Source organism: Meles meles, chromosome 6, assembly GCF_922984935.1.
Source record: "Meles meles chromosome 6, mMelMel3.1 paternal haplotype, whole genome shotgun sequence".
Classification (NCBI taxonomy): Eukaryota; Metazoa; Chordata; class Mammalia; order Carnivora; family Mustelidae; genus Meles; species Meles meles.
Window position 1 is genome coordinate 60,789,754 of NC_060071.1, and position 9,944 is coordinate 60,799,697.

Here is a 9,944-nt window from a genome sequence, read left to right on the forward strand (position 1 = left end):
TTCACACTCGATCCGGGACCAATGTGGCCTATGAGCCTTTTGTCCAACCAGGCACGGAAGTCTGGCCCCGGGACTGAGCTGGCAGCTGCATGAACCTCAGACCAGAATCCTCGGTCCCTCTGGCCGAATCTTCGTCCTCTGGGGACCTATTTGGGTTTCCGCCTTGGCTCCGCCGGAGCCTCAGCTCGAGGTGCGCCGTGGAAGCTCAGGGCGCAGAATCGGCCCAGCTTCTCCCTCTCCTGCGCCCCAGCTAGGAGAGGAGGGCACAGGTGGGAAATACCGACTGGGGAGGGAGGGCGACACCCCCTTCCTCCCCTCCCCGAAGCCTCAGGGTAACATCTCCCATTGCTCTAGCAGAGGTGGGATCTCCAACTCCACTTTCTACTGGAAACATCACCCCGCAGGAGGGCTGTCTGCTCAGTTAGGAGGGGGCGCTTTTGCATTGATTTTCTGTGGCATCTGGAAATTCGCAGGGCTTGAAGAATAATTTTTAGCATGTTTTGTTGTGGTGGTTGTTAGCCACTGCCCTTTGTCTCAACATTTTGCTTTTTATAATGTTAATTTCTGTGTCTTTCTCTGAAAGGTCTGCCCAACTCAGGGCTCTCAAGAAAAACACAATGGCTTTTGCACATTTTCGGGGTGTCCTCTCCCTGGGCTCTAGGAGCAGGGAGACGCTGCTTTTACTTTTTTTTTTTTTTTTTTTTTGTCAGAATGCCCAGTAATAGAGTTCTCCACCCCTCTTTCTCTATGTCTAATGAGGGCTTTGAGGTTTATTAGGGGAAAATAGCACACACCCCCTCAGCCCTCAAATACAGGATTAGGTGGAGTTTACTTGAAAGTGTATAATATTGTTGTTCCTTGGCAAGTGTCTCATTCTCTTTTCCATAATTTCTATCTGACACCAAAGCCTACAAAATTCAAGTGATGAAAGTCAGCGAATACATGTGGACAAGTGAACATCTTTTATATCACCACAATTTTCAACTCGCTGAGCTGGTAGATTTTTTTTTTTCTTAAATTTTTTCCAGGGGAAAAGAAAAGAAAGCAAATGCACCTTCGCCGTTGTTTTAGCATTTAGTTCTCATCAAATGTAGACGCATCATTCGATTTCTTTTTCCTGTGTGGCAAAAGACGAGGAAATCAGAAACAAACAGCAGCTTTCTAACAGCAGGAAATCCAAGACTTTCGGGAAGGTTTTCTTCTCTTCTGTCTTCCCCCTCTTTCTTCTTAAAGCAAAACAAAAGCAAAGATAAAGAAGGAAGAAACACCATTGCTCTTGGAGAGTTTATTTTGTTGCCACAATACAGGGGTGGAGACAGTTAACGGCTATTTGAAATGATAATGCTTAGTGATCCCATTCATTTAATCATAATCTTCAAGTGGTTTAAGATTAATGGCAAGAGGTGTCTTCAGTCTCTTCCTAAGGACCTTTGCATTAATTTACGTAGAACATTGACCAGACTGTCAGTGTCTCCAAATTTCATTAAGTCAAACTGAGACAAATACAATGAGATGTTCCCATTTTCTTCATCTGTGAGAATATCTTACTGGAAATGTCACTGCTTGGATTCAACTGCACTGGGGACACCTGCTTTCTTTTCTTTATTCTGGGTAAATACAGATATATAAAATGTGTATTTTATAGATACATAGGTATTTACATGAACCAATATTGTTCGCAGAGAGCTTCCCTTCCACTTCGGAGCTTAATGAAGACCTTTCCAAAAGTCAATTTCAGTGGCAGGTAGCAGGTTCTGCTGCCCCCCAAGACCAGGATTTATATTTAAGGGAAGTTTGATCTCCCTGAACTTCTTCACAACCGACCCAAAAACAATCATAATAATGAGAACAACCTGGAGTATAAATATTTAATTTACCTCAGTGGTCACAATAGCCCCAGTAATTCTTCAAATCACACCCCGACTGGAGGCAGCCCTTAACCCGGGCGCGAAGACCGGGGCTGCCTCTGCCTCGCCCTGGGAGCGCTCCTTCCCTGACGTCCTCTAGCCCCCGACCCGGTTCGGAGCATCCCCAAAGAGGAGGGGTTGGAGAAGATATGACACAGGGCGGTTCTAGGGAGCAGCGAGGGAAAAGAGCGGATTCTTCAAAGAGGAGCTCCAGGTAACCTGGCAAGAGATGAGCGCGTCTGCAGACACACCTTTCCCCTGCCGCCCTCCCTGCCTTCCCCGGCGCCTCATTTCTGAGCGCAGTTTCCACAAAATCCCGAAATCCGGTAACTTGAAAAAGCAGATCCCCCACCCCCCCACTCCCTACACACTAAAGTTGTTCCTCTATCGCAGATCGACACTCTTGGGGCGGGGGGGGGGGGGTGCCTAGCTGTGGTCAGAAGACTTTCCCGAGTCGGGGCTGCTTGGCCAGCGCCTCTCCCAGGAGCAGAGGCTGGCGGGGACGTGGCGGCGCCCGCCCGCCGGAGCCTGCCCCCGGCTCGCGCTACCTGTGCGCCCTCGCCTTCGAGGGGTCCGGAGCCGCGCGGAGTAACTGGCAAGCCGAGAAGACGCCTGTGCGCGCCACAACGGCTGAAAAAATAACCAGACACTCACACTTGCACTGGACGTGAAGCACTAGAGGACGATCAAGTGTCAAAGACATTGGCGGTTTATGTTGGGGGCACTTCAGCTACCCTTTCCGTTTCCAGCAAAATTGAGAAGCACCGAGGAAGAAAGACTGGGAACACGCGGGACCGTGTGTGTGCGTGCGTGCGCGCGCATAGAGAAAGAGGTGACAACTTTTAAACACATTCTCTAATGGGGGGGGGGGACAGTCAAGGACCAGTATTTCTTTGCGGTGTAGGGAAGGGTCGTTCAAGACGAGGAGCTGAATTCTGAAAGCGAGTCTTCGGGACTTTACTGAAATCTTGCGAGGTCCTCGGGAGTTTTGTTTTGCGAAAACTATTGTTTTGATTTAGCCCCTTTCCCCAATCAGAGATCCATTAAAACAAAACAAAACAAAACTTCTACAGCCTCTATTAAACACGTTTTCTTAGACTTAGAGTCTGCAGTTTGGCAGAAACAAACAAACGCATCACAGAGGGGAAAAAAAAAAAAAACAGAAAAGAATTTAGAGAAAGAAAATGTGTCCGTTTCCTAGTCAATTGATAGTTTATTCCCCGGAGGCCAAGTGAAGGTTGGGGTTCCTTCGTACTTTATTATTTTTAATCATTTATTCATTTAAATGCTCAGCCTTCGCAAGCTATTCCCCTGCCGCGGGGTTTTGCTGCAGAACCAAGGTGGGGGTGGTGCAAGGGAATCAGTACTGGGTAGGGGGTTTCGGAGGGGGGTGGCGCAAAAAACCACGATTTGCTTCGCAGGAGGCTGACCCACCGCCGTCTACTCCGCTCGCCAGCAGGGGGCGCTCTGATGTTATATGTGGACGAGACAGCCCAGCCGCTCAGAGCTCCGCGGACCGGTTTTGCAGTTTCGCGCAGCTGCAAAAGGAAGGGGAGGAGGGATTGAAGGTCCAAAACCCTCAACAGCTATTCCATTTGGGTTTTTTGCCCTCTGTTCGAAATGTACCTACACCTCACTTTCCCTGCCCACCTCGCTCACTGCAACCTCCTCCCCACCAACCTCTTTCATGGGCATCTATGCAGCTCCCGTGTAATCTCTCTCCCTGGCTTTGAAATATACATTAATGCAACTTATTAAATGCGACGATGAATAGTCAACATTTTTTTCGCCTGTTAGTTCCGCTGATCCAAGCAGGATTTATTTGCAGATCTCACATCCTGGAGCCATAATGCTTGATTTCCCCCCCCCCCCTTAAATAAAATTGGTCAAATGTTGACAACCTTTAAGCCAATCTAACACTCAAGATTAGTGATGGGAAACTAATGAGAAAATATCAGATCGCCCGGCCTGAGGGCTGCCAATTAAATCTTCGCTGATTGAAAAATAAAAGCGGACTTGGGGTGTGAGCCCAGCTCAACTTCAACTATTAATTTAACATGTTGCCCGGGTCTGTGCCTTCTCTCCTCTCAACTGCTTCCCGTAACACAGCTTCCTCTTCTCTCATCCTTCAACCTAAAAGCCAAATGTTATTTCTCGGAATATTTCAAGAGGTCCAAATCAGGATGATCATTTCTTACACGGTAAATATTAGGCCTGTAAGCAATATGATTTAACTAATTAGAAAATTTACATCATTAAGTCTCAGGGAGAGAAAAAAGAGAAACAAATCTGCCAGTCATTTTAAAGGAGACAGGCACTATTGAAGTGTGAAGAAATCGGCTCTAATTCAAAAAGGCAATCGGGCAGAAAAAGCCCTCAACATTACCCTGCTAGTTATTAATCAGAAAGGTCTCTCTCCCCCCACCCTACCCTCCTCCTCTCAGCACTGAGTTTAAGTTCGTTTTTTTTGCCGGTGGCCCATGTCATATTTATATTGAGGTTTTTGTCCGCTAAAGGATTAAAACTTGAAAATGTTTCAATATGAAGAAAACAGAATCCTCAAAGGGAAAAATATTCGCAGGATCACCTCTCTTCCAGACAAGCAAACCTGTTGTGATCAGCAATTCTCACCCCCCCCCCATTTTTTTCCCCATTCTTTCATTTTTTTTTTTCCTTCCCATTAAGTTCCTATTTTGAAACCTGCTTGGTGAGAACTAGATAGTCTTTGTGTTCTGCTCCCCTCCCCCTCCGTTCTTACACCCCTCCTTCCTCCAAAGCAAGAAACTTACACTGAAAGCTGAAAAGTACAAATACATTAACAAAGCCCCACTCACTTGACAAAAAGGCCAGGGTCTAGGCTTACACATCAGGCATCTAAGCAAAGGGGGATCAGTTGGGTGGGGCTACAGACAAAAGATGCTGAACTAGAAATTTCCTCCACCTACATATAATATTTGATAGTGTGGTTAAAGGGGGAAAGACAGGTAGGCGTGAATAATTTTAAAGTGTACTGTGGTGCTGTGCCGCTTTTACCCACTCCCCACTTCTCTACTGAGTTTAAAACAGCAGCCTCATTGTATCTAGGTGCCCCTTCCCATCATACTCTTACTCAAGCCCTTGGTACACCACACACATAGCCCTCTCCCCAGTCTTCCCATTCCCAGCAAATTAACTGGAGGGGGGAACTAACTGCAAAGGAACTTTAAGAGCAGTTCTATTTGGAAACTCGGGCCCTCCCTGGCATCTCTGAGGACTTGTTCCTAAACAGACATTGGGTTAAAAAGAAGAAGAAGAAATTAATAGCAAGCCTTAGATATTCGATTTCCCTTCATTATTATTTCTTTTTAAATTACAAAAAGGTCTCAAAGGCTCATTTTTCCGCCTTAGCCTATTCTCCTCTTCTTAGGTTCCATTCTAGCCTCATTTTCTTATCTTCCTCTCTGTCTTAACATCCTGAAAGTTTCACTACCTTGCTTCCTACCAAATCCCTGGGCCTGGAATTCTCAAGTCAGGGCTTCTGTGGGCCTGGGGCAGCTCCCCAACGTTAGTTCAATGCCATTCTCCACCTTACCAGATTTCAGCTTTGCAGGAGAGAGCAGTAGCAGACCTGGGCTATTAACACACCACAGTTAATTCTCTGCGGGAACTTTTACTAGGTGGGACGTGTGGAAGGAGAAAACATCTGTAAACAGTGAGCGCTCCTGAGGGTAGGGAATGAGCTCTGACACAGAGGTCAGAACACATATAAAATATGGCAGAATTTGTGAAAGAGTTCAGAGTTAAATTTTGGCAAAATAAGGAGAGGAAGGAGAAAAGGGGGGGATGCTGGAAAGAGTCTAGAGTGCTCCCCCAAATGCTGCTGCTTTCCTGGCCATCACAGAGCAGATGGGAGTTGAACGTGCTCCTCTTTGAAAAGATTAGGGTAAAATGGACACTTCTGTCACTTTCAGGAGGCGGGACACAGAGAGGTGAAAATATACAAGACAATGGCCTCTGGCGCTGGAGGGCTCCCCTGGAGGGCTCCCCACCCTGTGCCCCGTCCCTCTCAGAACACTCCTTACCTTTGTTGCTGGGATTTGATCTGACACACTGGATGTCCCTGGACTAGGTTCTCTGGGAGGAAAAAAACCATGAGAATCAACCGGTCTCTTGCATCTACTCCGAAGCCAAGAAGCATTACAATAAAATTTACAGCGCCTTTAACAACTCGCAAGTAAAGCATTAAAATTCTCTTTAATTGAGAAAATATTGATTTTTAAGTGTAGAAAAGGCAAAACCGTAATTTAGCTGCAAACTTTCAGGCGAGAATATAGCGTATTATGTCGCCGTATTATGGATCCACCCTTTATACCCATGCAATATCCCATCTTTAATTGCGCGACTTTATGAAGTGATAAAGACAAAAGATAACCCGACTTTAGCAAAGGCTAAACAAAAAAGAGAGCGAGGACCTAGAGTAATATCCTTTTCCAGTTATTTACAAAAGAATTGTCTCTCTCTCTTTTTTTTTTTTTTTTGAAGCAGAAAAAAAAAAAATGCCCAAAGGGGAGGAAAGAAATAAAAAGAACGGAAAACCACAGACCAGTCTAAAAGCAACTCACATTAGTAAATCCGTTGATATTCTTTAGCAAAGGAGGAATGAAGCCAACGCATTTTGAGAACATGCATTCACGGGCAAAATTGCATCCTCCTTTAAACGAAACAAACCTGGGTCTATTTTCTTACTTTACTCCCAGTCCTTTTGGGGGGAGGGGGGCAGAATCTATTGGTGGATAGGAAAGGGAAAGAAAAATCAGGCTTTCTATGTTATTTCTGTATCGGTTTTTGGTATTATAGAGGAGTAAAGAAGTTTTTGTGTGGTGGTTTTTCATTGATCAGTCACTCTGAGCTAATGTAATTATCCTCATCAATAGGAGGCTGCAGAGAGAATCATTATGTGGGTGACATTGATAAATGATCGCCCAGGAACGGCCCTCTCGCGGGCAGCCCCCCACATCTGACCCTCCCACACACACAATGTAGTCATAGAAACACCTAGAGAACCTCGAGCACCGCCGCGAAGGGGCAAGAGAGGGAAGAAAAGCCTCGGGCGGCCGAGGCGGGGGCGGGGGCGACCGGGGGCGGCCAGTCCCAGATCCAAACCAGTCCCAACGACAAAAACAGCCAACCGCGGGGAGCGAGGAGGGCGTTGCGGCTGGGAGAATCCCCCTTCCCAGCAGCGAACCCTCCCACAGTTGCTCACAACAAAGTGAAAATCCGCCCTCCAGACGGACCCATTCCTCCACACCTTTTCCCATGTGCGACCTCACCACCAACAACATCTGATGTTTGCCGAGACACACATTCAAATAGGTTTCTCCAAAGGAGTTAAATAATTAGGTTACGAAACCTGTAGGCATCTCATTCTCACGCGGGTTCCCCCGCTCCAAAAAACCCCAAACCAACCAACCAAACCCATGAACAAAGGCAGCAGCTGGGTGCCCCCCCTTAAATGCCCCCCCCCCGGTATTCACTGGGCGACCCCTTCCTTCCTTTCTCGACACCTCCTAACTCGGAGCCTCTGATGATGAGATAATGGATTTTGCGATTGCTCCTGTGGGGGGGAACCCCTACCGAACCCCATGTTTTCATCTTTTGACTGTTTTATTTAAGCCAATGGGAAAGTATTGAGAGCAGTAATTGATTCATAATGATCTATAAATCGATGTGGGAGAGCGGGGTGGGGGTGGGAGTGGAGGTGTACGAGGAGTGGGGGCGGGGGAGCGAGGCTGTTTATTTATTTTATTTCCAAAGCTTCAAGGAAAGTAGCTTTGACACTGTTGGGGCTGGAGGGGAGGAGCTGTTGGGCTCTGCTGGGTCATCCATCATCGCTGTCACCCAGAGTCTGCCCCGAGGAGCCGTAGACGCAATCTCCCTTCTGTCTCTACACCGAAACTATTAATATTAAAACCTCCCTTCAAACACTGCCCCGACGGTCTCCATTCTCATCACAGTCTGACCGGCCTCCCCCGTCAGACCTGCGTTTCCCCCTCCCCGCGCCCCGCAGCTCCGTCCCGGCCCCGGCCCCGCGGAGGGAGCTCCACGACGCGTGCGACACCCCGAGTTGATTACTGCCACCGTTAGGGGCCCCCCGCCGCCCCCATCAATGTGAAGCACGTCGGTCTACCTCTAACGCCGCGCAGAGGGAAGGCCGGGGGAGGGCAGGGGCAGCGGACCTGGAGGGGCAGAGCCTGCCCACGCCCGCCGCCCTGGCCCCCGGCGCAGCCTCCTCCCCGCCTCGGGGCGCGCGCACGTCCGCACCGAGCCTGCTCCTGGGGCGGCGGCGGCCGGCAGAGCTGCGGAGCGGGGGCCCCTCGGCCGCGTCCAGACACCGGCCATTCCAACACGGTGGCTACTCGCGGCAGAGCAGCCTCCTTACCAAACTGCTGGCCTGCAAGACTAATGGGGAACTTGCGGGGATCCCGGTCTAGTCCCTTTGAAGGAAGGTCCCTCTGACAGCTGTTAGAGATATTAGCCACATTTCCCTTCCCAAACCTGCTCCGGGTTAACAGGCCCACGGGGGGCGGGAGGGGCATGGAGGCCAGGAGGGTCCTGAGCTCCCTTCCCCACCAATCTAACTAGGGTGAGCTGCGGAGAGTTGGGGGGCGGGGGGGCACGAGGACCTGGAAGTGCTGACCTGGGTGGTGGGAGGGAGATGGGGTGGATGGAAGACACAGACTTTCCTGGTCTTTTCTTTTTCCGTTTAAATGTGGCTTCTTGCTCAATTCCCAACCCTTAACAGATGGCGACTGCAGTTCTCTCAGAATTTCTTAAAGAAAGGGAAACCTTTGGAATTTATTTCTGCTTTTGCTTTTCCATATAAATAAAAAGTGTTTTTATGTTACTCTTGTTTTGGAGAACATAAGCAATTTTATTCAGACTACAGTATTTCCTTTAACACTATATGGTTGTCAAAACACCATTCCCAGTTTCTTTGCTTTTGACAGCTGAGTCTTTCTTAAATATACCCAAATCGGAACTCTTTATACTAAATAGTAAACCCGAGATAGGAGCAAATGCCTTCTGAGGTGGTATAAAAAAAAGCATTATAAAAATTGGACAACTCTACTACCTCTTGGTCTTAGCATATGGGGGTGGGGGGAGAAAATGCAAACAAGTATTAATTACAGTTATTATCTCCAAATATTGAAGAAGGTTAAGGTTAACATGATTTATAGAAGGATCTAAGCCTAACATGATTTTATTCATTAAAACCAAGGGTAGAGAGCTTTGGGATCTCAACTTTGACGAAACAGCTTAATAGTAATTTAATTAAATACTTCCTAAACATGAACCATTACTAAGTAAACTCTGCAGCATGTACTGTACTGAGAGGAAAGGCAGAAAAACTTCTCCAAACATTTTTTTTCTCCAGTGGATGTGAGTTAATTTGTAAATACAGACCTTTACCTAAAAGCATTTAAAGTAAAAATCTACAAATATTTAAATTTAAATTTTGCAAAAAGACTCCTTGTGTGCTGGGATAACAAAAGTGAGAGGGAAGCTCTTTTCTAAGTGGCATAGAATTATTCCGTTAACAACCAACAATCAGCTTGTGGCAGAAGTGTTATTTTTACATTGAAAACGCAGCCTATCAATTAAGCTGATAGACGTGTTTATAAAAAAAAAAATCTACCTAACTAAAAAAAAATACAAAACAATAGAAATTTATTTCCTTGTTTCTTTATATACAACTTCCATTGATGTTTTCTGCCATGGGAAGATGGCAGAAGTCCAAGTGAGATACGAACTTGGATTTCCGAGCTGGTGAACTATTTCCCCATCAAACTGACATCACAGAACTAGTTTTATGATATTATCTCTTCTACACATAGGATTAAAAATGTAGGTGTTTCCAAATTCCAGGAATAGTGTATTTATTTTAAAAATTGAGGGGGCATGCAAATACCTCACACTTTTTTTTTCACTTTGCACACTTTATCAGGCATTGTTTGTACAGTACCAGCAAGCCAATAACAGATTTCTAGGAATGTTGTG

The 9,944-nt window shown here is 46.7% G+C and overlaps 1 long non-coding RNA gene across 1 annotated transcript; it reads right to left on the reverse strand.

Annotated features, from left to right (window-relative positions):
• Positions 1-3,315: 3,315 nt before the first annotated feature.
• Positions 3,316-6,665, reverse strand: LOC123944564. Its single transcript, XR_006818813.1, has 3 exons — positions 6,509-6,665; positions 5,969-6,020; positions 3,316-3,445 (listed from the first exon to the last, which is right to left on the reverse strand). It is a non-coding gene; the product is annotated as an uncharacterized LOC123944564 (long non-coding RNA).
• Between the last annotated feature and the right edge of the window lie 3,279 nt (positions 6,666-9,944).